Genomic DNA, 9371 nt, shown 5'->3' with positions numbered 1-9371 from the left:
TCTAGACTGCAAGTGTTCATCTGTGCCTCAGTGGCCTAATGGATAAGGCACTGGCCTCCTAAGCCAGGGATTGTGGGTTCGAGTCCCATCTGAGGTGAAAACCAATATCCACTATTACTTTTCTAGAAAAATTTATTTATTTATTACATGCTTCCCCTCAGAAGCTTATGAGGTATCAGGAACTTTGAAATGGTACCATTTTACTTCTGTACTCTCCGGACTTATGTTGGTGTTCTGAAACTACAAAGTAGATTTTTAAACACCTATCTTTGTCAGATGCAACTTTGACCCGGGAGAAGATATTCCTTTGGAAAAAATTATTTGAATTGGATTGGTGTAACTGTTGTTTCTAGAGGTGGTGACAGGCTTTCAGCTACTTGAATAGGGCAAGTCAGGATTCATGAAACGTATACAACCTTTGAGCGTGTGTAAATTGGCATATCCAGAAAGGAGCAGTTTTTACTACTGTCAAAACAGTTTCTCTCGACCTCTAGAAATATCCAGAGCTATGTAAAGCATACAACTGAGCTTTATTCTCATGAAGAAAGAGGTTTAAATGCAAAAAAGAAAACAAAAGCTTATCGTACTGGTGACATTTTCATTATATAGATTCCAAAAGAGTGCTTTAATTGAAAGGAGCTGAAAACACACAATGGGATGTAAACCTAAATAACTATCAATATCATATTTCCCATCCTTGCATACCACCTACATTATAAAAATAAGCATAGCAGGACATATGACCGCGTGGCCTAATGGATAAGGCGACTGACTTCGAATCCGGAGATTGAGGGTTCGAGTCCCTTCGTGGTCGGTTTTTGCCAATGGTCACACAACTCAGATTTCCATTCAGAATGGAAGCAGGCTCTTCCAATACTCTTATAGCCATCATGTTCTCATTCCTAATTATTCATGAAGTGGAGTACATACTGCACAGTCATTTAGATTGCATCTTCAGCCTAAAATCTTGTTCATGTTAGTGGCATTAAGACGTGCTTCTATGTACACGCACGGAATATGTAATAGGGTTGCAGAATTTTGACTTGACAGAATGGGTTTTTAGCTTAAGGGTGTGTAGATGAAATGCAAGGTGTGTAAGTATGTGTTCATGGAGTGCTTCAAGTGTAAAAATCTGTATGATTTGTGCAGTTAAAGTGCTAATTTTGCCTACGAGAAAGAGAAGTACTACAGAAGAATTATAAAGGATTGGCACATTGGCTGCCTTTGCTGATGACACAGTTGGCTAATTTGTGAAGCATTGGTCTATTAAGTTGCAGAGTGTGGTTGAACTTGGTTAGGAGACTTGGTGCCTGTTTCTGTGTCCTGCTGAAGACAAGGATGGCTTGATACCACTGTCAAAGCCCAGTTTATTGAGAAAAGCATCCAGGAAAGAAGAAGTGTTGAGTCGAAAGTGGTTCTCCTCCAATTTCTCTCCACTTGCGCGAAATGCAGAACCTCCATTATAGCACAGAAAAGAGTGTTAAAGTCGGGGATGGAAGAGGATGAAAATGGGAAGTTTACTTATGGAGAGAACTGAGAAATGTCCTGTGTGCAGACACCACTATTTGACGATTGAATACATTTAAATAATGCCTCTAGACTGCAACTGTTTATCTGTACCTCAGTGGCCTAATGGATAAGACACTGGCCTCCTAAGCCAGGGATTGTGGGTTCGAGTCCCATCTGAGGTGAAAACCAATATCCGCTCTTACTTTTCCAGAAAAATTTATATGTTTATTACATGCTTCCGCTCAGAAGCTTATGTGGTATTAGGAACTTTGAAATGGTACCATTTTACTTCTGTACTCTTCAGAGTCATGTTGGTGTTCTGAAACTACAAAGTAGATTTTTAAACACCTATCTTTGTCAGATGAAACTTTGACCCGGCAGAAGATATTCCTTTGGAAAAAATGATTTGAATTGGATTGGTGTAACTGTTGTTTCTAGAGGTGGTGACAGGCTTTCAGCTACTTGAATAGGGCAAGGCAGGATTCATGAAACGTATACAACCTTTGAGCGTGTGTAAATTGGCATATCCAGAAAGGAGCAGTTTTTACTACTGTCAAAACAGTTTCTCTCCACCTCTAGAAATATCCAGAGCTATGTAAAGCATACAACTGAGCTTTATTCTCATGAAGAAAGAGGTTTAAATGCAAAAAAGAAAACAAGAGCTTATCGTACTGGTGACATTTTCATTATATAGATTCCAAAAGAGTGCTTTAATTGAAAGGAGCTGAAAACACACAATGGGATGTAAACCTAAATAACTATCAATATCATATTTCCCATCCTTGCATACCACCTACATTATAAAAATAAGCACAGCAGGATATATGACAGCTTGGCCTAATGGATAAGGCGTCTGACTTCGTATCAGAAGATTGAGGGTTCGAGTCCCTTCGTGGTCGGTTTTTGCCAATGGTCACACAACTCAGATTTCCATTCAGAATGGAAGCAGGCTCTTCCAATACTCTTATAGCCATCATGTTCTCATTCCTAATTATTCATGAAGTGGAGTACATACTGCACAGTCATTTAGATTGCATCTTCAGCCTAAAATCTTGTCCATGTTAGTGGCATTAAGAAGTGCTTCTATGTACACGCACTGAATATGTAATAGGGTTGCAGAATTTTGACTTGACAGAATGGGTTTTTAGCTTAAGGGTGTGTAGATGAAATGCAAGGTGTGTAAGTATATGTTCATGGAGTGCTTCAAGTGTAAAAATCTGTATGATTTGTGCAGTTAAAGTGCTAATTTTGCCTACGAGAAAGAAAAGTACTACAGAAGAATTATAAAGGTTTTGCACAATGGCTGCCTTTGCTGATGACACAGTTGGCTAATTTGTAAAGCATTGGTCTATTAAGTTGCAGAGTGTGGTTGAACTTGGTTAGCAGACTTGGTGCCTGTTTCTGTGTCCTGCTGAAGACAAGGACGGCTTGATACCACTGTCAAAGCCCAGTTTATTGAGAAAAGCATCCAGGAAAGAAGAAGTGTTGAGTCGAAAGTGGTTCTCCTCCAATTTCTCTCCACTTGCGCGAAATGCAGAGCCTCCATTATAGCACAGAACAGAGTGTTAAAGTCGGGGATGGAAGAGGATGAAAATGGGAAGTTTACTTATGGAGAGAACTGAGAAATGTCCTGTGTGCAGACACCAGTGTTTGACGATTGAATACATTTAAATAATGCCTCTAGACTGCAAGTGTTCATCTGTGCCTCAGTGGCCTAATGGATAAGGCACTGGCCTCCTAAGCCAGGGATTGTGTGTTCGAGTCCCATCTGAGGTAAAAACCAATATCCAGTATTACCTTTCTTGAAAAATTTATATATTTATTACATTCTTCCGCTCAGAAGCTTATGAGGTATTAGGAACTTTGAAATGGTACCATTTTACTTCTGTACTCTCCGGACTCATGTTGGTGTTCTGAAACTACAAAGTAGATTTTTGAACACCTATCTTTGTCAGATGAAACTTTGACCCGGCAGAAGATATTTCTTTGGAAAAAATGATTTGAATTGGATTGGTGTAACTGTTGTTTCTAGAGGTGGTGACAGGCTTTCAGCTACTTGAATAGGGCAAGGCAGGATTCATGAAACGTATACAACCTTTGAGCGTGTGTAAATTGGCATATCCAGAAAGGAGCAGTTTGTACTACTGTCAAAACAGTTTCTCTCCACTTCTGGAAATATCCAGAGCTATGTAAAGCATACAACTGAGCTTTAATCTCATGAAGAAAGAGGTTTAAATGCAAAAAAGAAAACAAAAGCTTATCGTACTGGTGACATTCTCATTATATAGATTCCAAAAGAGTGCTTTAATTGAAAGGAGCTGAAAAAACACAATGGGGTGTAAACCTAAATAACTATCAATATCATATTTCCCATCCTTGCATACCACCTACATTATAAAAATAAGCACAGCAGGACATATGACCGCGTGGCCTAATGGATAAGGTGTCTGACTTCGGATCAGAAGATTGAGGGTTCGAGTCCCTTGTGGTCTGTTTTTGCCAATGGACACACAACTCAGCTTTCCGTTCAGAATGGAAGCAGGCTCTTCCAATACTCTTATAGCCATCATGTTCTCATTCCTAATTATTCATGAAGTGGAGTACATACTGCACAGTCATTTAGATTGCATCTTCAGCCTAAAATCTTGTCCATGTTAGTGGCATTAAGAAGTGCTTCTATGTACACGCACTGAATATGTAATAGGGTTGCAGAATTTTGACTTGACAGAATGGGTTTTTAGCTTAAGGGTGTGTAGATGAAATGCAAGGTGTGTAAGTATGTGTTCATGGAGTGCTTCAAGTGTAAAAATCTGTATGATTTGTGCAGTTAAAGTGCTAATTTTGCCTACGAGAAAGAAAAGTACTACAGAAGAATTATAAAGGATTGGCACATTGGCTACCTTTGCTGATGACACAGTTGGCTAATTTGTAAAGCATTGGTCTATTAAGTTGCAGAGTGTGGTTGAACTTGGTTAGGAGACTTGGTGCCTGTTTCTGTGTCCTGCTGAAGACAAGGACGGCTTGATACCACTGTCAAAGCCCAGTTTATTGAGATAAGCATCCAGGAAAGAAGAAGTGTTGAGTCGAAAGTGGTTCTCCTCCAATTTCTCTCCACTTGCTCGAAATGCAGAGCCTCCATTATAGCACAGACCAGAGTGTTAAAGTCGGGGATGGAAGAGGATGAAAATGGGAAGTTTACTTATGGAGAGAACTGAGAAATGTCCTGTGTGCAGACACCATTGTTTGATGATTGAATACATTTAACACCTTGGCTGCTGTGGGTATTTTTCCCCTGTGCTGGAAAATCACTGATGCCATATATTCATGACGAGCTCAGCTCGTCATCAGCACACGACCACCGTGGCTGATGATGAGCCGAGCTCGTCATCAGCATCGAAGGGGTTAAATAATGCCTCTAGACTGCAAGTGTTCATCTGTGCCTCAGTGGCCTAATGGATAAGGCACTGGCCTCCTAAGCCAGGGATTGTGGGTTTGAGTCCCATCTGAGGTGAAAACCAATATCCACTATTACTTTTCTAGAAAAATTTATATATTTATTACATGCTTCCGCTCAGAAGCTTATGAGGTATTAGGAACTGTGAGATGGTACCATTTTACTTCTGTACTCTCCGGACTCATGTTGGTGTTCTGAAACTACAAAGTAGATTTTTAAACACCTATCTTTGTCAGATGCAACTTTGACCCAGCAGAAGATATTCCTTTGGAAAAAATGATTTGAATTGGATTGGTGTAACTGTTGTTTCTAGAGGAGGTGACAGGCTTTCAGCTACTTGAATAGGGCAAGTCAGGATTCATGAAACACATACAACCTTTGAGCGTGTGTAAATTGGCATATCCAGAAAGGAGCAGTTTGTACTACTGTCAAAACAGTTTCTCTCCACTTCTGGAAATATCCAGAGCTATGTAAAGCATACAACTGAGCTTTAATCTCATGAAGAAAGAGGTTTAAATGCAAAAAAGAAAACAAAAGCTTATCGTACTGGTGACATTTTCATTATATAGATTCCAAAAGAGTGCTTTAATTGAAAGGAGCTGAAAACACACAATGGGATGTAAACCTAAATAACTATCAATATCATATTTCCCATCCTTGCATACCACCTACATTATAAAAATAAGCCCAACAGGACATATGACCGCGTGGCCTAATGGATAAGGCGTCTGACTTCGGATCAGAAGATTGAGGGTTCGAGTCCCTTCGTGGTTGGTTTTTGCCAATGGTCACACAACTCAGATTTCCATTCAGAATGGAAGCAGGCTCTTCCAATACTCTTATAGCCATCATGTTCTCATTCCTAATTATTCATGAAGTGGAGTACATACTGCACAGTCATTTAGATTGCATCTTCAGCCTAAAATCTTGTTCATGTTAGTGGCATTAAGAAGTGCTTCTATGTACACGCATGGAATATGTAATAAGGTTGCAGAATTTTGACTTGACAGAATGGGTTTTTAGCTTAAGGGTGTGTAGATGAAATGCAAGGTGTGTAAGTATGTGTTCATGGAGTGCTTCAAGTGTAAAATCTATATGATTTGTGCAGTTAAAGTGCTAATTTTGCCTACGAGAAAGAGAAGTACTACAGAAGAATTATAAAGGATTGGCACATTGGCTGCCTTTGCTGATGACACAGTTGGCTAATTTGTGAAGCATTGGTCTATTAAGTTGCAGAGTGTGGTTGAACTTGGTTAGGAGACTTAGTGCCTGTTTCTGTGTCCTGCTGAAGACAAGGACGGCTTGATACCACTGTCAAAGCCCAGTTTATTGAGAAAAGCATCCAGGAAAGAAGAAGTGTTGAGTCGAGAGTGGTTCTCCTCCAATTTCTCTCCACTTGCTCGAAATATAGAGAGTCCATTATAGCACAGAACAGAGTGTTAAAGTCGGGGATGGAAGAGGATGAAAATGGGAAGTTTACTTATGGAGAGAACTGAGAAATGTCCTGTGTGCAGACACCAGTGTTTGACGATTGAATACATTTAAATAATGCCTCTAGACTGCAAGTGTTTATATGGCTGAGATACCCGCCACCCCCTCTCAACACAATCCCCAAGAATTGGGAAACCGGAAACCGTTCTTGAACTTTTGGAAGGCGGGAAGGGAGTCACCCTTCCCGGCCGTATTTATTAAAATATGAAACAAAATTAAAACATTAAAATAACAGTTTCATATTATGTACAATTTCATTTCCACATTACGATGTTTGGCTAACCTTAACAGATCTCTAATACAAAGGTTCTCCTAGCCGAACTAACATCCTACAAAACATTTGACTTGAAATTGTACATCCTAACGTTAAGGGCCAACGGCAAGGTCGTAACCGGTGTCAGATCCCTAAACCAGAAATACCCCCCTCACTTGTGAGAGGAGTGACCGCACAGAGGCGTACCTCAAGTGCATCTACCAATTTCCCTTTGTACTTGACGGGGGCCCCAATAAACTCGACGCCATTTAACGGTCGTTCGAGGACTCGTGTGAGGTGTCTAAAAGGTAGCGTAAACCCCCTCCCGCACCCCACACAACTTACCCATCTGCCGTCGCAGATGTCCTGGCCCCGGGAAATTCCCCAGGAGGGGCCATAGCCCCTCCTATCCAGGAAGGGGCCTTGACCACCTTTCCTTTCCTTCCGGCGGCCTCTCCTTAGACAGGACCGCCTCCCCGTTGAGGGGCCAATTGGCCACCTCCCCCGCGCGCTCCAATCCGTAATGGGTGACGCCCCCTCATAGGGATCTTCGAATTACTGCTCACCGATTATGACCTTACCGCCCGACCAAAATAAATACGACAAGTCTAACTAAGTTACTGAGATTACAAAGCAAACATCACTTATTACCAAGCGTGAATACTGCTCAATCCTTGCTCCAAAACTTTATTTGCAAAATATACTGAAAATAACCAATCTTTATTGCATCTTAAGCAATTTCACGATATCATCACAACCTGTAAGAAAACAGAGAAAACAAAAAGATACTATATCAACTGTATTCACAACGAATCGCTGTCCTCAGGGGCTGGTGGGTGGGTCAAAATTGGCTCTTCGTTCCGTCTCGAGCTCACGTGCAGCGGGGAGGTGCAGCTTCAGAGCACAGGAACAAGAGGATGCTTTCTTGGCTTCCGCTCCTTTTATCCGTCTTCAGGGTGGGCGTGAACCCGCCCCCGCCTGCCTCCGAGGGCGTGGCCGGCCGCGTCGGTATCTAGGCCAGCCCACTCTAGGGCGGGAAAAAGGCGCGCCCCGGCTACGCCGCTTCGGGCATACCAGCCGAGACTCGCCTCCCGCCCAAGATGACTTCCCGGGGGGATCGAGGTACTCCACCATACGTTCGAGGGGACCGAATGGTCGCCCCTTTCCATATGGCTGAGATACCCGCCACCCCCTCTCAACACAATCCCCAAGAATTGGGAAACCGGAAACCGTTCTTGAACTTTTGGAAGGCGGGAAGGGAGTCACCCTTCCCGGCCGTATTTATTAAAATATGAAACAAAATTAAAACATTAAAATAACAGTTTCATATTATGTACAATTTCATTTCCACATTACGATGTTTGGCTAACCTTAACAGATCTCTAATACAAAGGTTCTCCTAGCCGAACTAACATCCTACAAAACATTTGACTTGAAATTGTACATCCTAACGTTAAGGGCCAACGGCAAGGTCGTAACCGGTGTCAGATCCCTAAACCAGAAATACCCCCCTCACTTGTGAGAGGAGTGACCGCACAGAGGCGTACCTCAAGTGCATCTACCAATTTCCCTTTGTACTTGACGGGGGCCCCAATAAACTCGACGCCATTTAACGGTCGTTCGAGGACTCGTGTGAGGTGTCTAAAAGGTAGCGTAAACCCCCTCCCGCACCCCACACAACTTACCCATCTGCCGTCGCAGATGTCCTGGCCCCGGGAAATTCCCCAGGAGGGGCCGTAGCCCCTCCTATCCAGGAAGGGGCCTTGACCACCTTTCCTTTCCTTCCGGCGGCCTCTCCTTAGACAGGACCGCCTCCCCGTTGAGGGGCCAATTGGCCACCTCCCCCGCGCGCTCCCATCCGTAATGGGTGACGCCCCCTCATAGGGATCTTCGAATTACTGCTCACCGATCATGACCTTACCGCCACAGGCCGGATAGTTGACCGGCTATCCGGACCCCCCACAACACTCCTGCCTAAAGGTCATGTCATAAAGTCTTTAGCCAAGCTATCAGGTCTCCTATGAGTAACTCGTTCCCCATCCGGGACAAATGAACACCATCCCCCAAATACATACTGTCCCCTTTAATACAACCATGCGAAATAGAATGCAGTGTACTTGAACGGAACAATCTACTCACTTTATTATTAATTTTCCTTACTGAATGATTCAGAGCAGAAACAGAAATAGCCCCCCTCCACATTTTCCGTGGGATCATATGGGACCATGCAATTGTGCACCCTGGAACTCTTCTCGCCAACCAACTTACCGTGGAAAGCATCGCCTCAAGAAGAAGTCGTCTACCAGTGGTCACCAAATCATTGCCCCCAAGATGTACTATGACTACAGACGGCGGTGACCTCGTCCGCCCTAACAAACCCTCAAAAAATGATCGAAACTGGTCAATACAGAGCCCGCCCTTTCCGTAGAAGGACACACTGTACCCTTATTCCCCAGCCACGTGAATCATGTCACCTGCTTTGAATACGTCCGCGGCACGCCTCACGTATGAGTGGCCCACGACCCACACCTCCTTTTTCACAGCCGGTGATGTCTGACCGCTGGCCCCCCGGTGTCGGGTCGACTGCACAGTCCGCCCCGCCTCGTAGGCTTGCGCCACTGAAAACCAAACAAAAACAAGAAGCGTGAGTACATCATTACAGCT

At 43.1% G+C, this 9371-nt stretch overlaps 5 non-coding genes across 5 annotated transcripts; all 5 read left to right on the top strand.

Annotated features, from left to right (window-relative positions):
• Nucleotides 1-24: 24 nt before the first annotated feature.
• On the top strand, nucleotides 25-97 carry TRNAR-CCU (transfer RNA arginine (anticodon CCU)). Its single transcript has one exon. It is a non-coding gene; the product is annotated as a tRNA-Arg (tRNA).
• A 1521-nt stretch (nucleotides 98-1618) lies between these two features.
• On the top strand, nucleotides 1619-1691 carry TRNAR-CCU (transfer RNA arginine (anticodon CCU)). The gene has a single exon. It is a non-coding gene; the product is annotated as a tRNA-Arg (tRNA).
• Nucleotides 1692-3212: 1521 nt separating this feature from the next.
• On the top strand, nucleotides 3213-3285 carry TRNAR-CCU (transfer RNA arginine (anticodon CCU)). The gene has a single exon. It is a non-coding gene; the product is annotated as a tRNA-Arg (tRNA).
• Nucleotides 3286-4947: 1662 nt separating this feature from the next.
• Nucleotides 4948-5020, top strand: TRNAR-CCU (transfer RNA arginine (anticodon CCU)). The gene has a single exon. It is a non-coding gene; the product is annotated as a tRNA-Arg (tRNA).
• A 644-nt stretch (nucleotides 5021-5664) lies between these two features.
• TRNAR-UCG (transfer RNA arginine (anticodon UCG)) lies at nucleotides 5665-5737 on the top strand. The gene has a single exon. It is a non-coding gene; the product is annotated as a tRNA-Arg (tRNA).
• The last annotated feature ends 3634 nt before the right edge of the window (nucleotides 5738-9371 follow it).

Source organism: Lissotriton vulgaris, chromosome 5 (assembly GCF_964263255.1).
Source record: "Lissotriton vulgaris chromosome 5, aLisVul1.2, whole genome shotgun sequence".
NCBI lineage: Eukaryota > Metazoa > Chordata > Amphibia > Caudata > Salamandridae > Lissotriton > Lissotriton vulgaris.
Note: the sequence above shows the minus strand (reverse complement) of the source record. Positions and strands in the feature narration are given on the sequence as shown.